A 24,605-nucleotide genomic window follows, 5' to 3' on the forward strand; every position below is an offset into this window, starting at 1 on the left:
TTCTCCATTTGAAAACGTGGACGTTATAAGCAATACTGTCTGTTTACAATCAATGCAAGTCATCAGAATCAGGTAATACACCAACTTATATTCTTGTCTTCATGAAAGAAAGGAATCTATATGTGTTAAACATGCATGTATATTCATTAAAACACCTTTAACATGTAAACAAAAACGGCAAAATAAATAAATATAAATTATATACTGTATATATCAATGTATGTATATACATGTGTATATATATATATGTGTGTGTGTATATATATATATATATATATATGTGTGTGTGTGTGTGTGTATATATATATATATATATATATGTGTGTGTATGTTACTCATCAGTTACTCAGTACTTGAGTAGTTTTTTCACAATATACTTTTTACTTTTACTCAAGTAAATATTTGGGTGACTACTCCTTACTTTTACTTGAGTAATAAATCTCTAAAGTAACAGTACTCTTACTTGAGTACAATTTCTGGCTACTCTACCCACCTCTGCTAATAATGTTGTTGTATGCACAACGGCTATAAACGAACATTTGAAAAGAAAACACCCGACAGCGTTCTTGCCATCACCATCAACTAGTAAATTGTCCGCGTGAGTATACGTTGTCATAATTACACAAAAACATGAATGTGTCATTTGTATCTGCGTTGTAAATTCATAAACTAAAACACTGTTTCGCTCTGAGAGGCGCGTTTGGCGTGCCTGTTCAGTGTTTACAAAGATGCGCTCCTCTTTAACGCTAACGTTCATTAGTCGTGCAAATACCTTTTACAACATTAACAGTTACATATACTATGTACAAACCAACAATTAACTTTCACTTTAATCATACTATCATTGTTGTGTTATTAAGCAAAATAAGCAATACTTTTACTTTTGTTGAAATGTTTACACTGTTACAGAATATTTCGTTTTGCACTTTTTTGTATTGGATGTTTATCTTTATTTTTGCACATTTTAGCAAATAAGCAATACTTTTACTTTTGAAATGCTTATACTATTGCAGAATATTAAGATTGCACTGGATGTTTACTTTTATATTTGCACATTAAAAAGCAAATAAGCTACTTTTAATTTTGTTAAATGTTAAAAGTTTTAAATGTTTACATTGTTACAGAATATTTTGTCATGTTGTTGTCAATGTTGACTGAGTGGCCATACTTTTTTTTTTGTAAATAAAAGCCATGCCTTTTGAAAAAAACTGGCCTACATTTATTTTTTCATCTTCATTTTAAATAAAAAATAATCGGTAAAAGAAAAAATAATCTATAGATTAATCGAAAAAAATCTATAGATTAACCGATTAATCGAAAGAAAAAAAAAATCTATAGATTAATCGATAGAAAAATAATCGTTAGCTGCAGCCTTAGTTGACACACTTTTTTCTCGTTATAAAAACCTTAATAAACGTACATGCAGTGTTTTAAATATTTTCACATTCTTAATTGCTTTATGGGTGTAAAAAGAGGTTGACCGCTGTCAGAACAACAACACTTCTTCAACAAAACAAAGTGCGGGTGTGAAATAAAGTTGCACAGTCACAGATGGACTAATGTTTTTGGAACATTAATAGTCACAAATAAAAAGAAGTTCATCACCGTGAAATGAACAAAACACTCAAAGGCAAAAAGCAGCTATCTCGTTGCTAGAGAGCTGGCTGGCAGCTAACGCTTTATTTAACAGAAAGTACAATTAGAGTGGAAAAACAAGTTGACTTTATATGCCTAATTGGGTTTCATTGTATCCATTAAACCATATCCAATTGTATTAACAATCCGCAAAGTATGTGAAAATACTGTCTAAACATCACAAAATGGCACAAATTCAGTCAGCCATTTTGAATGTTCCGGTAATTTTCGTAGATTGGCGTCATTGGAGTAACACTTCTGCACTATGACCATAGTATCAGATCAGTCATACTGGAAATACGCAAAAATTACTGAGTGATGTGCTGTCTATCATTCACAATCCCTATATAAGACATCAACACATACACTTTTCTTTTTTTAATGCAATAAATAAATAAATAGTCCATCAATGGGGGCTATCTATTCCGCCCACAAAACCCTCTAAATAACCATCCAAAACCCGCCATGCAATACTCTATACATATTGTGGCCTGAATATTAACCAAATTTTAGGGATGTTATTATAAGCACTAACGCAGACAAATTATTTTTTGCGGCGGATTGAAAACACAGCTAAGTAGCCCTCTGCTGCTTTACTGTGAGCTGGCCGCCATGTCCTGATGCTCCCGTATCATTGCGTCTCGGCTCGTCAACGTTATTCTAGATTGTAAATCAAGCCTCTCATCTGGATATTAGAAGGATTTATCCATAAATCCAGAAGTTGTTCATCTCTGACGTTCAGTTTATACCCGGAGGTGGAGACAAACACACACAGCTTAAGACAAAGTCTTTTCCTTGTTAACACTTCGTGTGCATTGTGATTAATTGTTCATCTAAATGGGAAGCTATGGACATCCTGCCAGTCGTCATCGAAGTAAGAGCAGACATTATACAGTAAGCCAGTGGTTCTTAACTTGGGTTCGATCGAACCCTAGGGGTTCGGTGAGTCGGCCTCAGGGGTTCGGCGGAGCCTCCGCCACGGAGGTAAAGACACATCCGACATATCGTGTAAATAAAACCTTCTCCCTATCAGCGTATTATGGATACCCCCAAACAATGTTCCCTCTAATTTTCCATCTGATTTGCAGGTTGTTTGATTGATCGATTGAAACTTTTACTAGCAAATTGCAAAGGAAGAGAATACATTATATGAAACTGTACAGTTTACACAGTACAGTACATACAGTATTCCGTACAATTGACCACTAAATGGTAACACCCGAATACGTTTTTCAACTTGTTTAAGTCGGGGTCCACGTTAATCAATTCATGGTAATGTGTGTAAGGTGTGTAATTTGTTGTGAGTTAATGCACTTTGTTGGTTTTGTTCCTTGAACAAGGTGATGTTCATGCACGGTTCATTTTGTGCACCAATAAAAAAACATATAACTTTGTCTTGAATTTGAAAAAAAAAAACATTTTATTTTTCACTAAAGAAGTGTTCAGTGAATGCGCATATGAAACTGGTGGGGTTCAGTACCTCCAACAAGGTTAAGAACCACTGCAGTAAGCTATTGTTTTATGTTTGTAGTTTATATTTCTTGTTAAGCACTTATCAATACTGCTACATGATGCTTAGTGTTTCACTAAAGCTGGACCTGTTTAGCAGAGCTTCTAAAACTTGTAGCTCATCCTCCTTATAGTCAGGATCAACAATATATTTTCATGGATCATAATTGTTTCCAAAGTAATCGTTGTTGGTTCTCATAAAGTCTGCATGATTTGCATTGTTGTTGGTGATGAAGGAATCTGTGGTTTCTACCTCTACGTCATGCGATGACATGTCTGGCTAGCTCATTGTCTCTCAAAATGGCTTGGGGAATCATTGTGAGATTGATAATATTTTAATCTAATTTACTCGCAAACTTTATAAGTCTTTTGTTTTCATACATCAGATATATATGACAATAGCTTCAATATAGAGGCCACTTGTTTTTCCACTCTACTGGTACATTAAGGTGACTCCTTTTTGTGTAATACAAGACACGAAATCGAAAACCCACTGAGATTTATTTCTGCTCGCTGAACTGAAGCCCCATTAGGTCTTGTGCGATATGTCTTAAGAAATAACAGCTTTGACACTTTAAGGTTTATTAAAGGGGCCCTAGTATGCAGAACCAACTTTTCTTACCTATTGGTATCTGCTATTGTGTATTTGGGATCTGCATATGTCCCCAAAAATTTGAAATTCCATTTCAAATTTGTTGAAGTTTTTTCCAAGTATGATGTCAGCAGATTCTCCATTAATGGTATAATTTACCCAAAATGTTTTTGATAAGCTCCTTCTTTTTGCTATCCTCTTGTTGTGGGTCAGACTGGCTTGCCCATGCATTCTCTGCTGTTGCCATTTCTTAAAAAAAGTGGCGTATAGTTCAAACTTAATCCATCACCAGACTCGCTATGGAAGCGCTAAAAACTACAACAAAAATGGCGGAGAGAAGACGCTGTCGAAGTGGAGAAACTTAAATAAGACCACCCACAAATCGCTACATCCTGAGATGGTCAGAAAGCGGCTTGAAAACAGTCTGTAAAACATAATCTGTGCAACAATTTCACCAAAGAACCACCATCACATGTCATATACACCACAAGGAAGTGCATCCATTTTCTACCGCTTGTCCCTTATGGGGTCACGGGGGGTGCTGGAGCCTTTCCCAGCTGCACACGGGCGGAAGGCGGGGTACACCCTGGACATGTCGCCACCTTCTCGCAGGGCCAACACAGATAGACAGACGACATTCCCACTCACTCGGGCCAATTTAGTGTTGCAGGAAGTGTAGAATAAAAACTTCTTTAATACGGAAAATTTGCATCAAATTTGACAAACACAGCGTGGTTCAATCATTGATTTACCACATAATACACAATATGTCAACCACAGTTTCCACTGGTTAACATGTTGTATTGCATTTCAACGCATGGAAGTAATTGCTATTAAATGACATGAATGTGTGTTGGATTGAGTCCTATGAAAGCAAATACAGACTCTTTAGTGTGACGTCCAGGCTCGGTCTCCATGCATACAAGGCACACTTTCTTATTAGAGGACTACAGGTCCTCTCGATTGCTAAGCAACACCGCTGTCAGCTTGCATGGTTTATGTGATGCACACAGGTTCTGCCAATTTACCACTTCTACGCTGCTGCTGTTTCATTATGTCAGTCTTATTGCCTGTATATTGCACATACTGTATATGTATTGTAAAGAGGAGAGCACAACATTTATGTGCGCATCCCTTGGAAGTGTGACTCTGGCTTCCAGAAGGAGCTCGCAAACGCAGTCAGTGACCTCAACTTTGCACTGCTTGTATGTTTGCTCCATGTTGTCATGTCAACATGACTGACTGAGTGCTTTACTTTGCCGTTTTGGGCTTGTTTGCTTGTCACCCCGTGAGCAAAGTTCTCTCTCTCCGTGTGTGTTGCAGGTGTGAATGACTTGTGGCTGTAGGGTGTCGTGAGTGGGCCAGCTTCCTGCACACACACACACATACACACACACACACACACACCCTCCAAGGAGGAGGGGGGCTGACTGCAAGGGCTCCGGTGGCGAGTACACATCAGCGCGCAGGGGACCTGAGGGAGGCCTGGTCCCTCCATATGAGGCCCTGCTCAAAGGGCAGGGGGGGCTTATGAGGTAAGGCAACTCTGCTGCTCTATCCTTTGGATATTTTAAGTTTCTGTTACATCTAATGCTTTAAGGTTGACCGAAATCTCGCCTGGGATGCTTGTAAGCTCGGAATTGTTCACATTCCTCGTTGAAAGTACTGGAAATGCAAAATAATGTGTTCCTGGCTCAAACTAATGCAACGTAAACACAAAACTGCTTTAACTAACACCGACTAACTAGCTTTAGTATACAAATAAGTTAACCACCTTTTAGAATGATAAATTGATGCAAACACTTCCACCCTGAAGTACTCAAAACTCTTAACACTCGGAAGTAGGGCTGCATGATTTTGAGAAAAAACCTAATTGCGATTTTTCTCTCCAAAATTGCGACTGCGACTTGATTTGTCAATCAAGATATTCTTGTCTCAAGGTACCACACAGAACAATATGCAATAATTTACTTAAAAACATATTTGGCTTTATGCAGACTCAGGGCTTGCGTCTACATCAGGGGTCCCCAAGCTTTTTGACTCAGGGGCCGCATTGGGTTAAAACAATTTGGCCCGGGGGCCGGGCTATATATATATTCCTCACACACTAATTGACTGAAAGAGCGCGCACTTGCCGTCACGTTATCGATGGGAAAATGCATTTTTAGACAATATGATCTACTCAGTGGCCTAGTGATTAGAGTGTCCGCCCTGAGATCGGTAGGTTGTGAGTTCAAACCCCGGCCGAGTCATACCAAAGACTATAAAAATGGGACCCATTACCTCCCTGCTTGGCACTCAACATCAAGGGTTGGAATTGGGGGTTAAATCATCAAAAATGATTCCCGGGCATGGCCACCGCTGCTGCCCCTCACCTCCCAGGGGGTGATCAAGGGTGATGGGTCAAATGCAGAGAATAATTTCGCCACACCTAGTGTGTGTGTGACAGTCATTGGTACTCTAACTTTTAACTTTAATTTGCCTGAGCGGCTAGGAGACACCGAGAGTAAAAAGCAGTATAAAATGAATTAGAATGAAACAGATTAAAAAAAAAAATTAACTTTGGACTTACCGCGGGTCAGATTTTGGACGCTGGCCGTGTGTCGTAGTTTTGAGACCCTTGGTCTACATCATGCTCTTAAACTGGAGAAATGATTAACCGATAAAAACTATAGTGTTTATATTGTAATGTAATCATAATATATGATAATAATGCAAGTAACCATTTAAAAGGATATGAACTTTAATTTCTCATTATTGTAGATATGTTTACCATTGTACTGTATTTGGAAGACAAATAACTTTATCCTAAATAAATACACAAACAAAAATATAAAATGGACTTTGATTTCTGTAAGCAAAACTTTAACTTAAATAAATATTGAACATTTTAAAGTGTATGTTTTTCCCAGTTTGAAAAATGAGGTCGGACGTTGTCTTTTTGTTTGTTGCCATCATGTAATCACGGCATTCTCACTTATTCGTCCGTGTGGATGGGCGTATATTGCCCAACCAATTTGAAGCTGAAATATTACCACAATGGGACATTTGGCTTTGTAATCATATTTTTTTCCCTCCTAATTTCTGTTACTTGGCGAAACTTCTCAGTGGTGAGTCGCGAGGTTCTCTGTTTGGGCTTCCTGTGTGTGTAAAAATGGCACCCTGTTTTCCTCCCACCAAGACAAATATTGTGAATGACTGAAAAGAGGGCTCACTGCATTCAGATAATTCTACTGTTAAGTAAAGGCTATCAGGTGCTGAGAGCAATACCCAGAGTGAGACATCTTTCTCCCTGTTTGAAGCGAGAAATGAACAAACGCGAAGCTCAACAATTCTGATTGGCAAACATGTCTGTCACTTAAATGTGTCAAAAACACTTTATTTATCACTGAAATTAAAACCTCAATGTCGATTGGATGTTGATTAAGTGTGCGGCTCTACTCGGAAGTGATCAAACTCACAAATATGGTACAGTAGAATCAAGGAATTAATTTTTAGGCGACTGTTTAACCTTTTATCTGTTGATGTTTTAAAGTTTCACTATAAGAAATAATGTAAATAGAAGTATAGTGTTTTAGGGTTTAAACATTTACTATGTTAAAAAGTATGGATAGGCGATACAGACTGAAATCCATTTTGTTGTATACATTGCGGCCTCATGCGATAACAATATTACAAAATAATATTTGGCATGTAAAGGATCTAGGAACTATGTCAAAACAAGTTACAAGTTGTTCCTCCTATGGCTGTTCAAGTACACGATAATGTATCGCATTGTTTTCGGACGTGTATGCTTAGTGTTGTTTCTCTGTGTAGTTAGTATTCTCCCGAGGCTATTATTTATTTACTTGCTAATTTCCTGTTCATAGCTGGTTATTCTCCACTGTAATGTGGTTCCAGCCATACTTCTGTTAAAGTTTACAAGCTACCTTAGCGGTTAGCATGGTTTCATGTCTCCTCCTGCTCTTTCTTACTACACGTGTCGCATGTTCAGCTTATCCTTGTACTCCAGTGAGTACTTTTTGTCTAATTTTGTTTATTTGCCATCATAGAGGCAAGGATCCATTAACCTCGGAAGTTGGAAAAATATTAGGGGGGTCAAAAAAAGTAATTTTTCGAATAAGTCACATAAATATATATATATATATATATATATATATATATATATATATATATATAAAATATATATATATATATATATATATATATATATATATTTTTTTTTTTAATCTGTCCTGTCTGGCCTCTTAGGCAAATCATATTATTGATGTAGATTCCTATATACTTTTGAAAAGAGAAGTGTTGGATACTGAAATGTTTGGGTAGACTTTTATAAAACAAAACCAATTTTCTTTTAAGTAATATATAAATGTATCAGAGCTGTTTATTTAGTGCAACAAAAACTAGTTAGAAGTGCTAATAACAGATATCACAGAAGCTTCTATGATTGTTTACAACCAGAACAGCCATCTTTGAAGCCAACTCAGGGGTGGTGAGGACCAATAGGAAAGCCGACCTCGGGGTGATTTCCACTTGAAATTTCAGACTAGGAACTTAGAAATTCTGACTTCCGACTAGGAACCAGGAAATTCTGACAATTGGAACGCACCATTAGAAGCGGTTCTGCTCTGTGTATGGACATTCTTTCGCCGTGCGAGCTCGCCACCGCTGTCAGGAGGACATTACATTTCATTGATGACAAGTTCGTCACAGCTTTTTGCTCCCAATTTTGCGGGACATGGCTAGAGTGTGTAATCATTACCGTTTATATTGGTTTATATTAACCCTTGTGAAAGTGCAAAAATGTAGGGACAATGATCCAATGTGTTGTTATTGTTACCTTTTGGGTTGATATTCAATAAAATTTTCTTTGAAGAGTACACACGAATATACAACAGAGTTTTGTCTCGTCCGAGCTTGTTGATTCTCGTCAGACTTGTGGCGATAATTTGGCTGGAACACTTGTCCAAATAGTCCCAAATGTGCGACTTCTGAACTCCCTAAAATACATTTAAATTCCAGTCAACCGGAGTCTCAACACACTAGTTTACCCGCTATCTCTTTATTTTGCTTTTTTCGAGCATAAATATCCTGCTTGGGTGACGTTATCTTTGCATGGCAGCGAGCGTCTCTTCCATACAGCAGCAACAAGATGGGAGACTATGCGTCTACTTATTGGGCCAGCCACCTCTTTGACATTAATCTGTGAAGACGCTTTCATCGCTAAGTGGGAGCCCCTTGAGTAGTACAAGGTTGATAATTATTCTAGAGGAAAAGGGACCTCCATAGTTTACTTTGTGCCACTTGATCTATCAGCTTGTTTGGTCTTTTTCTCTCAGATTTGGACACACGCGGTGGGACGAAACACGGTCACGCTGCTCTTCCTGAAAACCCTCGCAGTTTATTTATCTGCTATCTAATCCCATGTTAACGGAAAACCGCAGGGGCGGTGAAGGACACGCGGGAGTACAAAAAATTATATTAAAGGAAGGCAGCACAGGATTTATTTTCTGTTCTTTGTATCTGGTCCTGTCATGTTTCCCTTGCATTTGTTTGTGTGTGTGTCTGTGAGTTTTCTACTTTAAAAAGCCACACAGACATGCATTATGCGAGTGGAGTGCGTTACAGGGGGGCTCACATCTCATTCATTGCAATGCTAAAATGATGAATTTCACTCTCTACCTTTCACCAATGTTAATAGCATCTATACTTACGCCACCAAGCGGTACAGTTCAGTTTGCTACAGTATGGTCCTGATCAGGCTTGCGTTTCCACCAGGGCATGTGTCCGCAATATTGCAGGATTGTGTAATACAGCAATTAAAAAACTTATTGTAGCGGTTTGGCGGCTGCCTGGAGGCTGCTAGCGTTCCAACAAAATTTAAATCGAAGCCCCTTTCTAATCAAATTAGTCAACTAATTGTAGCCCTATAGGTGTTTATTTTTTGGATTTTGAGCTTTTAAGATGGAACCACTGTAAAATGGGCAACAAATCATTGCTTGTATCTAACTCGCGTGCTCATGCATGAGCCAGTGAGCTTTGACTTTGGGGATTATTTGAAGTCTTTCCTGTAATTTCCATTGTGCAAGGTGTGCAGCTATTATTAATAACTGGCGAGAGAAGGCGTGCTTCTCTTTGGTTATGCATGGGCAAGCCAACAATTAGCTTTGACTTAGGCTTGCACAATATAGACAATATATGATATAAATTATATAAATCTGGCTGACGATTGCTTTTAATACTATTGTTATATCATGATAATACATGTTGACGGCCCACTTTAGCTGTGTCTCGCAAATTTTACAGTAACAAACGAACAATCTTGTCCTCAACGCAATGTAGCGTCCTCGCTGGCGGCTAATGTCCCCCCGAAATCCCTTCTAAAATCAGCTACAAATAAGTTCATTTTCTTACAAGTGTCATCCCCAGACAACGAGGAATAGCTAAACATGCTACACTACACACCGTAGGCAGATATGTCACCTGGTAATTGCAATTTAAAGCCTTTCAAACAAAGATGGGCAGATTAATACAAATATTGACAGTAACAATACCAAGTATATGAAAGTTAAAGTTAAGTTAAAGTACCAATGATTGTCACACACACTAGGTGTGGTGAAATTTGTCCTCTGCATTTGACCCATCCTCTTGATCTGTAAATGGTCGATACTGCAGTGGACAGATGGATATTTTTTATTATCAGAAAATCTTTTGTTGTTTTTGTTATTGTTTACAATCTAGGGAAATAAGTATCTGGATACAGGAGGGCTTTAAAGGCAAATGATTTAAATCAGAGCCAATAGTAGGAAAGTATTTGAATATTCTATCGATATTGGTACATCGCCATCCTGTGTTTTTGTCTGAATATCATTGTGATTAGAAATTAAATCATTCAATGATCTTGAACATTTGAAGTATCAGTATCAGCATTGGTACAACTTCTTCCCGGAAGTGAAAACCAATCCAAGATGGCTGTTGTACAGCAAGCAGCGTGCGAACTATCGCAGTACATAACAGGCTTAAATCTTCCTGCAAAAAGCAGAGACAAGCAAAGAATCAAACTATGCAATGGAATAGATCCCTATACCTTATTAAAAATAAAAATATTTGTCTAGTGATATTGAGGATTATATGTCGGTCGCGTTCCCAGACATATCGAACTATTGTGCCTACACTACAAAACAGATGAAAACTTGGTAAAGTATGGAGGTCTACAACTTCTTTGTGTGCGGCTGGGTCAAGGACATTGGTATCAAGATTCTCCCAGATTGATATACATCGTTTTTGCTCGGTGTTTTTCCGGTATTAATCAAAATATAACTATAGATGTCATCATTGTGTTTGTGCTGAAAGCTTCATTTATGATTGTTGCATTTGGTAAAAGCTTAACACTTTTAGGTTTTGCTTACATTTGTTTTCTTTTATTTAGACTCACCGAGTTGGTGCTTTTCGAAACACTCGTAACAAAAATGTGCTTAAGAAATACAAATAATATCAAGATAATACTTAAATGGGAAATAATAAAAGTTATAAGTACAGTATATCAAACAAACCTTTAACGAAGTGATCACTGCAAACTCATGCATTCTTCGACTCTGCTCCCTTGGACTGGAGTGTGAGCTGCATGCTTTTCTCGTCGTTTTGTAAAATCTTGCACTTATCCGCCCTTTTTGATTACCCCTCTAGGAACTCTGAAGAAACGTTTATCCATTGTGCAATTTGAACGATTCGTACAACGGGAAACAAGACAAGCATGGGACATTTTTTAATTGAGAAACGCTAAATGGCACCAAGTACCCATTGAGAACAGAGCTAGCTTGACCACCACACATATTTAATGGGCGGGATGTGAGCCGTGAGTAAAATCCAAGCAATACCGCCCTTGTTACTACTTGGTATTGGATTGATACCCAAATGTGTAGTATGGCTTAAAACTAATGTTAAGTATCCAAACAAAAAATAAGTGCTTGTTACATTTTAACAGAAGTTTAAATAGAACCATGTTACAACAGAAAGTAACCAGATATTAACAATAAATTAGCAAGTAGATTAATAGCTTTGACAAAATAATACAACTGGAAATGACACGATATGCCACCCGATTTGTCAGCAGCCAAATGAGTAACCAGTTTTGAAATGGTTGTATCATTATTTATATGCCAAAATAATATATTGTGATATATATTGTTATCACAAGAGGCTGCAATATACTGCATCGCAATATAGATTTTAGGCCATATTGCCCATCCCTACTTTGACTTAGATTATTTTGAGTCTGTCTGGTTTTTTCTGTTGTATAAGGGAATCAGCTGTCAATAATATCTGTGACTGGAGGACATTGTGTGTGCTTGTGCATTTGCAAGTGTACCGTGAGCTTTAATTTAGTGGCTTATTTTCAGTCTTTCTGGTTATGTATACTGTGTTGAGGAGATGGGAGTTAGCAATAATAAAATGCGGAAGGAGGCGTTGTGATTTTCCAACTTTTGGGGCCAGGTAATGCACTTCAGCACAGATACTCATACTAGTACCGGTAAATGGAACATGACTTGAGGTGTCAGGCTTACCCTACATATGGTTGACTTTTGTCATTTGGCTTTTTTTTTTCATTGAGAAAGACTAATTATTGTAATGTATGCATGTGAGTGTGATGGAAAATGCTTCCTCAGTCTTAGCCCCCCAAAAGACGTGAAAAGTTGTTTTGGCGTGGTGCTGACTGAGAAATTGAAGGAAATATAACCTTGGCTGAAGTAATAATCCCCCAAATATGTTAATACAACCAATGTTTTCCATGGCTCTCTTTTGCCGTCTCACCAAAACGTTGACACCCTAACCACATTGTGTTATCCAGTGGCCTCTCTGACGGACTGAACCTAAACAGTAACGATGCCGCAATTGGGTGTGCACTTAAAACCCGACGGGGCATTTCTTGTTAATGCTTCAGTGATATTTTTAGCATGCCAGCCTGCACACACTCAAAAATGGCCACCAATTCTCTCAAATTAACACATGTTGTGCGTCAGAGATGGAGGCAGTGCAAATTGGCAACCATGCGCTCCCCCGTGCGCACACACACAAACAATTTCATACATATATATGACGTTACTTTGCGTGCTGTGGGAAAGTCACCCATCTGAGACTAACCATTCATAAATGACTGCAATTGATCAACTTCTTTGCTGACTGTGGTGGGACTATCACCAGTTTATTAACGTATTTTCCGGACTGTACGCCGCTACTTTTTTCCCACGCTTTGAACCTTGCGACTTGTAAAACGGTGTGGCTAATTGATGTATTTTTTTCGCTGAAGACCAAAATGTTTTGGATTAAACAAATAGTTTTCATAGAACACCGACAGACACTAAAAAGGTGTGTTATTGTTTGTGTTATGGCGCCATCTTTTAGACAAGTTCGCTCACTGCAGGTGCTGCGGGCTAAAAATATACTTCTTGTTTCGTTTCTGCTCGAAATAATTCTTCATTCATCACTCCAAGAAACGTTTGTAAGTTTTACAATATAACTAAAACAATTCATACTTACTAAACCGTCCCATGTGTGATGTCTGTAGGAGTGTTTTCATGCATATTTGTACGTGCTACAGGGTTTCCCCTAGATTGGGGGCATGGTTAGGGGCGTGGCTAGATGCCTGCTTTCTTTAAAAAGGTTAAACAAATGTATACATACATTTAAAACAAATCTGTTTTTTTAATTATAGTATTAACGTATATATTTGTCTTACATAATATCGTTTTGGTCAATTTTTCAATTGTTGCTACTTATTGTACAATGTACTTTATTGAGAGTTAAAAAAAAATTCCTAAAGATTTCTCCAATTATTTTCGTCGCAATTTCTTAATTAAAAAACAACTGACAACTAATCTATCATCTATTTCTGGTGTTATTGTAGACTGTACTCTTGTTAGGATACTCTTTACTACTGTCGCTCCCCGTCCTCGACGAAAAGCAACTCAAGGTGCAGATAGCCTGACGTCACACTTGTTAAGTGTGGCGGCTAATATTTTTCCGTGGCGCACCGCCACAATCAAATATATTAAGGGCAAACCTTGTGCTGTCATAATGTAATCAAGCTAGCAACGTTAGCATTAGCGAATATGCCCACACGTTTACACGTGTTTGTGTTAGTATTGTTAACTTACAATAGCATTCTTTTTGTATTATTTCAGTTTCGTAAATTAACCAAAAGGTCACCGTGGTGTTATTGAGACTGTTTAGCTGATTAGAGAGCTAGCTTTCGCAGCTAATGGGTCCATGACGATGACTTCTGTTTTGTTTGTTCAACCATTTTACTGCCATGTGACAGGCACTGTTTGGAAACAATTAGGATATGTAAATAAACATTTACAAAATCTTTTGTACTGGTATATAGCTGCGGATTATAGTCCGGGACAGCTAATATATGTAAACAAGAGGGACACACGGTGGCCGATGGATGGATGGATATTTATTTGTTCTAAAATTTGGTGGGTGCGGCTTTTTTATATTGTGGCAGTTCATGTGTAGTACAGTTCAGTACATTCCACTTTTTTTTTTTTCAATTTCAAATGCAGCTAATGCCATCTTGTAGCGTTAATAAAAGCTACAACAGGTGGTTGCCTACAGCCACATCTGTTCATGCTAATGTTTTTTGACCTGGCGCTAATTAGAGACCATGGCCGTTTATTGCTCGTGTAGACCATGCACCACAGGAAAATGGGTGGTTAATCAGAGCGTTTATGATAATCAAAATACTGGCATCTCACCAGATTCGGGTTCACCTTAGCAAACCGTGCTGCTTGGTGGAAATGGGTATTCTCCTGAGTATGTGTGGGTGTGGGGTCTATGGATCTGCGGGGAAAGTGTCAGACGGAACGCACACGCTTCAATCTGTTTTGATGTTTCTCTACTGTGATTGGCAGCTGTGTGGCAGATGGACTGACGGTCCACCTGCCCCGGCAGGAGAAGTGGGTGTGGGGGAGGGGTTTCCCCCAAGCTGAGCTGTTATGTCATGTCGAAAGCATCGATGGATTCTGTGTTGTTATTGTCTGCTGCCTGATTGAACTCTAAAGGGTTGTTGGGATTTATATTATTTTCTGTTGTTCTTTTCGCCACGTGGTAGTGCTGTTCCTTGGTCATACGTGATAAAGCTACGTTTCGGCCTTTGGTTTTTGAAACACGTCACTCTAATGAGGCTACATTCTTAGTGTTACAAGTTACAACGCCACTGTACAGTGTATAAATGCAGGGGTGCTTACCTCACAAAACAACCGTTTAGTTGTTGCCTCACATTGTTGTTTTATTCTGTTGCTATTAAACTGACAACCAAAAAGGTGCCACACCTCGAGTCTGGACTGTTTAAGTCTAAGACCAGCATGTTTGATCCTGTTTGTTTTTGCTGACTATGCCGTAATTCCTAAACACTTAAATGCAGGACTGTCTGTAGAGTTGTGTGATTACTCGATTGAGCATAAAGGTTTACAGTACGTTTAGAGTAAGCAAAGCTAACTTTACAAGTAACACGATAAAGTTGTTTTATCTCTGTAATCATCACCTGACATGATTGTGTGAAGGGATGGGACTTATTTTTATTGTGTGTAGTTAAATGTGGTTAATGGGGAATCGTGTCACAGTCTAATTGGCATTTTTATGTGGATTGGCAGATGCTGTGATTTGCCTCCCTGTATTGAAGTGTTACAAACATCTATCTGCTCTGGTTTGCCAGTGCTGTACTTTGTTCTTTACCACATTTAACATGTGGCTAATGGCAGAGCAGAGATGGCATGTTGTAGAGAGGTCCCACTTGGGAGAGAAAAGAGCACAAGTTGGCAAACTCTGTCGCAACTGTAAAACAGCGGTGAGGTTTTCAGTGTCGCTCCGACGTTATTGGTACAAATAAGTACCGACTCGTAAGTGCCGTGGTATTTAATGTGTGTGTGTGTGTGTGTGTGTGTGTGTGCGTGTGTGTGTGTGTGTGTGTGTGCGCGCACGCATATATTCATCTATGCCTGTATATTTAATTGGGCAGGTCTTAGGCAGTGTGTTTAAAATTCCTCAGGAATGACACACTCATGCAAACTGGGGTAATTCAGGGACACAGTCTGGCTCAGATTCCCTCAAGAGTGTTGCATTGGGTTTTTTTATGTGAGAGGATGGTTGCACATGTGCTGCATTACTGAGTTGTGTTCGCGAGTCTTGTGGAAGTTGTTTGACAAACACAGCAACAGAGGACATAATAATGGGTGATGGGCAGGAAGCCTCCTGTTGCCTCTATAGCCGGGATATTCAACTAAATTGTTTTAGGGGCCACGTTTCCTGAAAGCTGAAGACCAGCCAGACTTCTCCCTTCAGTTATACTCTTATTTTGTATATTTTCAGGAGAACCAGCTTCCTCTGCGGTAGACATTTGATTTTGGTCTGTTTATTTTGTCAGAGTTACAGGAGTGCTCTGCTGTTTTTAAGGACTCTCTGCAAAAAAGCTAGTCAAAAAAGCATCTGTATCACAGCACTCAATGTTTTTTAAGAATCTGTTATGATAATGTGAGTCTCTGACAAGTTTTTTTTCAACTGAACTCGCTGGCCACCAGCTGAATAGTGGCCAGCAAGAAAGTGATGAAAAAGAGAGGACCTAAAATGGAACCTTGAGGAACACGGCAAATATGATCAAAGAAGTTGAACAAAGGACAACTGACTGCACCTGAAGTAAACAAGCTACAACAACACTTCAGTTACATAAATCATAGGGGTGTAATAATTTGTTTTAACAACGATTCGATTCAGAATTTTTGGTTGCTATACGATTCAGGGACGGGAATTTTTTTTTAAACGATACATTATGAAACAATTCCGTGTGTTGAAATCGATTCAGTAACTTTTTAGCAAAAAACTAATCAACCAGGGTAACTGTGAAATAAATACTGGACACTGCAGGTGAAGTTTCCGATATTCCTGTTATTTTTTTTCAGGGAATTAGATATACATAAATTATAGATACAAACAAGCAAGTAAACAGCAATAATGGCCAATGCTTTCACATCTTATTTAAATCGAGTACAACCAACATTTTTTGTTGAATTAACAAACCTTTTCTGTTCGCAGTTTTAACATTCAAGCAATTTTCAATAAAACTACAGTAACCAACATTTTAAAAGTAGATTTACCTGCTAAATAAAGGTGAAGGACAGGGTCACAGGTGTGCAGCAGTATGATTGCGCCTTCATCCCTGTTGATGGTGTTGGCCCCCTCGTTTCCTAATTTCCATAACCTTCTTGATCTATCTTTTGTATGTATTTGTTGCTGATGTTGTTGTGTTCCGGAAGTCTACTGTTGCTGTAACTTGATCCGCTCTCACTTCCCTTGCGTGTGTCGTTTGTGGCTTAAAATGGTGTTGCGGTTTTATATTATTGTGTTGTGTCGTTTGTATTTGTTGTGGCTTTTGCAACCGTGCTGGAGCTGAAAGTCTTTGTGTAGTTGCTTTATGATATTGTCTTGTCGCGTTTGCATTTGTTGTGACCTTTTCGACCACCGTAGCTAGCCGCCATTCTAGTTTTGCCGAATGATGGGGATGCACAGACGGGCAGAGAGACTTGAATTCTGTTTAACGTCCTTATCATTAAAAGTGCTAAACTTCATATAAAGTCTGCCGTTCTTAAATCTATTGTTTTCCATTTTCTTGTATCGAACGATTCCCTTTTTAAAAAATGTTGGATCGATACCTATCTTCCGTAAGGCAAACTTGCCGAATACAGATTGATGTAATTGAATCTAAGGAATACAAATCAACCCATCAATATTCTGATTACACCCTTAATAAATCACATTACAAAAAAATTGTAACTGCCAAAAAAGAGAGTATTTAAAGGGGTGCCAATCACAAGTTTGGACCTCAGTGTTCTATGTTTGCTAGCAAGGTAAACATGTCAATGCAAGGATCTGCGTATGTGTTTACACTACACTAGGGATGTAACAAGATGACATTTGAATAAATATTACGGTTATCCGTTATTGCTGTATTGTTGAATGTGCTCAAAAAGTAATAACTATAATAAAATAGACACACTGTGAGAAAATCCACTATTTTGCATGTTTTGTGTTTCTTAAGCTTTACTGATGTGCGTTTTTGTTTTAGTATTTTATCAGTATTAATTCATCAGCTTTTATTGTTTTAAATATTGGTTTGCCCTGTAGCACGTTAGGATTTATTTAAATGAAAAGTGTACAACTAATGAAATCTATTGCACTGTGGCGTCCTTCTATTTTTCTTTCATTTAATGTCAGTTCCATGTAACACATTTGGTTTGTCGCAGCCACATCCTGTAGCCACATTTCGGTCTTCAAAATAAAAGTATGCCAGTATATTACAGGTTACGCCACACTTTGTCTTTTTATAATTATTGTCTTTCTAATTTCCCTCGTCCTAAACTTAACCAACTCGGACTAACTTTCTTTAGATCGCTTACTTAGTTATTTCTACGATAGTTCTACACAACCTGTACAGACTTAAGATCTTATTTTGAAACTGGGCGGATGTTAGGAAGGAGGCGTTTTGTGGCCGCAGATGGATGATATTGGAAAAAACACCTCTGTCTCGTATATCGATCACGCTGTGCTAAGTGAGCAAAGCTTGTAGGTTTGATGTGCACAATTGAATAGAATTGAAGCTTAGTTGCTCAGACAGTAATGTGTCTATATAATTTAAGATTGATATATGTTGTTTCTTAATGGGGAAAAACATAATGTCTCTTGTTTTCATGTTTGCATTTAAGTGAGAAAGCTTCCACCACTCCGTGAGTTGAAAATTTTCATTTAAAACGGTAATACTAACAACCGTTGATACCGTTTATTGTTACATTCCTAGTTTACACTGCTCCAAAATGTTTGTCCCCCATGATTCGAACTGAACCTGGGGCCGGTATTCTTTCATTTCCAGGCCAGATTTAGCCACCAGTTGAATAGCCTTGCTCTGTAGTGTTGGGCAGCAGATAGCATCACACTGTTAGATACACCTTATTCTGCAAAATTGACCCTTTAAAATGATGTTGCCACAGTAATACTTGTCCCTGGACCAAAGAGCTCAATTTTTGAGAGAAGAGATTTCAGTTTTTGAAGTTCAGTTTTTTTCTGACATCATAAAGACATTTGGAAGTGCCGCTGAATATAAACCACTGTCTCTGCATTGATGTCTGACATGACTTTGTTCAGAACATGCTGCATTGCGTTGTGGGATCGGTTGACAAGTCAACTAAATAAGTAATGATACAAGGGAGTCATAATGCCCCCTGCCTGTGCAGTGTGGGTCATCCCGATGGCGGCCTTCAAAACGCTAATATTTGAGGTGTCATTGTGGTTTAATACAAGGTGCCGAGTCAAAACACTAGGGTCTCTTTTAATTATTTCACTATGGCAAGGGGGTAGAATATTGCTGCTTGGCTCCCAGGAGGCCTGCAGGGACTGGCTGCTGGGATTTCCCACAATGCTTTTAGCCGCCGGGAGACATCCTTGCAGCATGAGCGAGGGAGGAATGTGGCCGGAGTGTGGGAGCAACTGGGTCGAGGGAGGGAGGGAGGAAAGTAGGGGTCTGCAAATGGGGTGTGGGGGCGGGTGGGGTTCTTCTTACAAAATGGAGTTACCGCTTGCCTTTTTCTAAACCAATAAGATTCATGCTTACTCATGTGAGGGTAAAAACGAGACCTCTACACATGGTTCGTACGGGTGCTTAAAAACCTTGAAAATGCTTGGATTTTAATGTTGTGTTTTCAAGGTTTGAAAAATGCTTGAATTTTGGGTGAAGTGCTTGTAAATGTTCATCATATTTCTCGGCAGTCTGACTCAATAGGCAAATTATAAAATGGAAAAAAATAAAATAAGTTTCCTTAAAAATGAAAGCTACACGCTTGATCTGTTGGCTTTGCACGAGCCCTTACATTAGGTTGTGGTCATGCATATACGGCTCTGTGTTGCCCCCAAGAGGACAGTGGTGCATCTGTCCATCATGCCGGGAGGTTGTCGTTTTAATGAACATTGAATGGAAAATGACAAATACAAACTTTGGATAAAACATGGACCAAATCCACGTGTAGCCTGCTGCAAAGTATGCAAAAAGGAAATCCAGCTTTTCGCAACGGGAGAGTCGGCTCCCTCTAGTCATATGAAAGGTAAGCCACAGAGATTACTAGCCCTACAAGTTAACTAATGTTAGCTAAAGTTTGGTTTTCTAACCTTTTGGTACATGCTAGACCTAAGAACTGTGAGATCAGCGCTAGATTACATGTTAATTACGAACAGTTATTACGAGGTATGAAAGGAAAAAAGCGAGCGTTTGTCAATGATAAATTATAATAAGAACTTCCCTCAACTAAAAATCGATTTGTTATCATAGCCACAGTTATAAGGCTTGATCTGCTTAATGAAAGGTGACTGAGGTGTTGTGAAACAAACTAAATATTTTCCTTTTATATATTATCCTTATATTAATGTGGAACAGTTTTGTTAATAAATGAGTGAAATTGACATTCTGACGGTGCATGTATTTATATCACGTTATGCAGTTTACAAGCACAAATACGGTGTGAATCAATCCATGCTGTTTGTTGTCATTGAGTGCTGTAAGTAAGAAAAAGAACAAGACATTTGTAAAGCAACACAAATGGAGACATGTTTGCAAACACCAATGACATTGAATAGCTTACAGAAACACTGCTTCATTTTCTCTGCCCCATTCAGTTAGTGATAACTGCTGGTTCAATGTTAGGCTTAGGTTTTAGCACATTTTCCCTATTTTTCCTACAGACAGCATTTGGTGACCTCAAACAACAAGGCTATGGATTGATTCACACTGGTTTTCACCTTTTGAAGGGTACTGGAAAAACTGGAAAATTGATCTTGAAAGTCCTTAAAAACTGCTTGAATTTGGCCATGGAAAAGGTGTACAAACCCTGTCTACTGAAAAACCAAAGCAAAAGGAGGCTGCTTTGAACAATAACTCAGCCAGTGTGTTTGTACAGGTGTTAGTTTTGTAACTTCTGAGACACTGCGACAACTACCTGGTCGGGCATGTCGGGTTAAAGAAATGAAGCACTTTAGTATGACTTTGTTTCACTTGAATTGGATGTTTGTTGTCATGACTTTCAACAAGGATTGTTCGGTTGTTCCCTCCTGGCTACTGATGCGCATGTAAGTGCTTCTCTGTCTGGTGTGAAGTAGCGGCACTGCATCCAAGAAGGAGCCATGCATTCCGGGCTGTGGTGCAGATGGGCAGAGATGTGCAGGGTGAAGTGTGTGCGACATGCAGATCAAAGCCGACCAGAGTGCCCAGTGCCGGCGCGACTGCCGCAACATTCATGGCACTGTGCCCGGGTTTCTGCCAACAGATGTGTCGTTTGTGAGTCAGCTGCGCTTGTATCTCCCACGTCTGAGACACAGACGCCCACCTGGACTCTTGGCGAAGAGCGCAATGGAGCAATCAACCCCCTCCCGTCCTGTGGGGACGTCTGTGACACACCCCTTTTTGCCAGCCCCTTGTTTGTTTTGCCGTTTCCGTCGCGGTGATGGACGCGGCGCAGCTTCTGTCACATGATATGACAGAATGTGACATTACACACATGTCACCTCCTCAGGGATGGAGGGGCATAGAGAGCTGACTGTTGTTAGGCGTGACCATAGGGCGGGCTGGTGAGGAGGCAACATTTGGGTAGAAATGTTTGACAGGTGGACTGAGGTAGGGGCAAATAAAGTGTACATTCACATCACAGCGATGATGACAAAATGATTCCAGTTGACATGAACAACAGAAAACGTAATATGCATGTCAGCCCAGTAGTTGGCAATGTCAAGGAACTGGATGAAACTGTTATGATTACGTCATTGACATACTGTATCCTGTGAATGAACACTTCGATACGTAATGCGACTGCTGGACATCGTTAAATAATAATAATAGATATTATGATATAATAATTATGGGCTTGTTTTTTAAGTTTTTTTTTTCACGACTTAAACAAAAATACCTTTATGCAATAGAGAACATACAAACCTTTTATTTATTAAATCACAATTATTAAAATTCAACATTTTGGTGCATTTGCAAACAGGTAAAATGATGTAGAAAGCAAGCTATAACCAGCTACCCAAGAATGTACAACAATTCTTCTCAACAAAAGAAGAGAAATATAACCTTGGAGAAAAATCTAATTCAAAACATTTGTATGCTCGTACAACACTTAAAACATTTTGCATATCTGTATGTGGGATTAAATTATGGAACGGATTAACCGAAGAAATCAAACAAAGCACCAACATGATTCAGTTTAAGAGACTGTTCAAACTACAAGTGTTCACAAAGTACACAGAACAAGAATTATGAACATCTTGAACCCTTTTTTCCCTTTTTTTTTATTGAGATATAAATTATTTATGTATTTAATATTTGTTTGCCTACTATGGTATATTATTTATTTATTATTTATTTGTTCACTGTTCTGTTACAGAGAACAAGGAAATTGGACAAAATTGCAATGGTATGAAAAGGGGTAGGATTAAATAAGCTTTGCTTCTTCCTTCTCCTTTTCGGACGTGCTGTAATGAAACAACTGGAGTTGTGTGATGCATTACATTGCATATTATGCATGTTCCAAATAAACCCGAAACTGAACTGAACAGTACAATCAGATCAGATCATTACAGTCAGTGGCACTGAACAGCAGTTTAGAACATTAGTTTAACAGTTAACAGATGGTTAACTTTTCGCAACGTTAAATAAAGGAAACTATATTAGGGCCGGACGTTTTGGAAATTAAGTGCGATTTAAAAATGTTATTATTGCTATTGCAATTTAATATGTGATTATTTTTTTCAAGGTTCTCTTATCTATTTTTTAACAAACAAAAGCAGTAGATCAATCTGTACTATAATAAACAGTATCACTTATTATATTTAAATATGTTCTTTCTTATTAATAATACAATTTGAAACGTCCTAAATAGTTTGACTTGCAGTCTTTGTCAGTACAGCGCCTTTTTTGTGTGAAGGCCGAAAGTGTGTTGTTTGTCTTTAAGCTTTTACTTGAGTGCTGTCATGTACGACAGTGAGACAAAGCTGGGAGTTATTGAAGTGACTCCCGAAATCATGGCTGTCTTCCTTCCTTGATGATTTGCTTTTTCAAACGTTGATTGTCTTTATAAGACACTCGTTCACATCAACACAACTGCCGGCAAAGGTTCCAAGCTAGCTAGCGAGTGGTGCTAAATGCTAGCTGCACTCTCTTATGTGCTTATGTGTGCACTTGTTAGACACTCAGCAACATAGACAACTACCTGCTGCAGATTTTTATGGTTGTTTTCAATGCCACTTTGATCGCAACCCAACATAGTAACACCATATTTATTACTCTAGTTCACAATTTGATATTTGGTATTTAACAACACAAAACAACGTAGCCACTTTTCTTTTTGCTATCGTTGGCACCCTAAGCAGAATTTTATTTTGAGGTAAAACGATTTTTATACTTTTTAATTCAAACATGATATATATTTTTTAATGAAAACAATTATGTATTTTTAAAAGGGTAAATGAATTTTTTTTTTTAAAACCCTTCAATCTACCATATTTTCCGGGCTATAAGGCACACTTAAAATCCTTTTTTCCCCCCTCAAAACTCGACAGTGCGCCTTATAACCCGGTGCGCCTAATGTAAGGAATAATTTTGGTTGAGCATACCCACCTCAAAGCTATTTTATTTGGTACATGGTGTAATGATGGTAAAATTGCAAACAGCTAAAATGATGTACAAAGCAAACTATAACCTGCTACCAAAGAATGTACAACAATTCTTCTCAACTAAAGAGGAGAAATATAACCTTAGAGGAAAAAATAATTTAAAACATTTATATGCATGTACAACACTTAGAACTTTTAGCATATCAGTATGTGGAATTAAATTATGGAATGGATTAAGTAAAGAAGTTAAAAATTGTACTCATTTGACCTAGTTCAAGAGGTTGTTCAAAATAATAGTGCTTACAAAGTACAAAGAAGAAGAATTATGAGAAATATTGCCAACCTTATTGGAAATAAGATATTCTTCATCTCAGTATGTTAATAATGACTGAATTAATTAATTAAATATTACAAAACTGTTGTGTATACTAATTCATAGATGTTATTTTATTATATAAAAAGGTCAGTAAATTATTCTATATATTTGTAAACTCTCTGAAGTGGGAAAGGGGTAGGATTAAATAAGCTTTGCTTCTTCCTACTCCTTTTCGGGCATGATGTAAAATGAACTGATATGAAATTGTGTGATGTATTATGCTGTAAGTGTGTTCATGTTCGAAATAAACTAAAGAAAGAAAGAAAGAAAGAATGATAAGTGTGACCAGTAGATGTCAGTCAAACATAAGATACGTGTAGACTGCACTATGATGGGTCTCAAGTAAACAACACTAACATTTTAAATGTTCCATTGAAAATATAGAACATTACACACGGCGCTCAAAGATCTGTCAAAATGTTTTAGTACGACTTTGGTAAGCTATGAAGCCGCACCGCTTGAAGGATTGTCGGCGCATTAAACATACGAGTATTATTATGGTGTGTGTATAAGGAAAGACATATTATCTGGCGTTTTGTTTCGCAATATTATGCAAAAACAACTTTTCTTACCTTCTGGTACCTGCTGATGTGTATTTGGGATGATCTGTAAAATATAATCTATGCAACATTGTGACCAAAGAACCACCATTACATGTTATGTAGACCACAAGGAAGTTAAAAAAAATATAATAATAATATGACTCCTTTAATGCGCCCTATAATCCGGTGTGCCCAATATATGAAAAAAGATCGAAAATAGACCATTCACCGCCAGTGCGCCTTATAA

At 38.1% G+C, this 24,605-nt stretch overlaps 1 protein-coding gene across 6 annotated transcripts in view; it reads left to right on the forward strand.

Annotated features, from left to right (window-relative positions):
• bcl9 (BCL9 transcription coactivator) overlaps positions 1-24,605 on the forward strand; it is an 81,780-nt gene that overhangs the window by 17,283 nt on the left and 39,892 nt on the right. For 3 of the 6 annotated variants that reach the window (XM_061971171.1, XM_061971170.1, XM_061971176.1), the window contains exon 2: positions 5,060-5,271. The exons of the other annotated variants lie outside the window; for them this stretch is intronic. The gene's annotated coding sequence lies outside the window, so the exon portion shown is untranslated. The remainder of the gene's footprint in view (positions 1-5,059; positions 5,272-24,605) is intronic. 6 annotated transcript variants of the gene reach the window in all.

This window comes from Nerophis lumbriciformis, linkage group LG13, assembly GCF_033978685.3.
Source record: "Nerophis lumbriciformis linkage group LG13, RoL_Nlum_v2.1, whole genome shotgun sequence".
Taxonomy (NCBI): Eukaryota; Metazoa; Chordata; class Actinopteri; order Syngnathiformes; family Syngnathidae; genus Nerophis; species Nerophis lumbriciformis.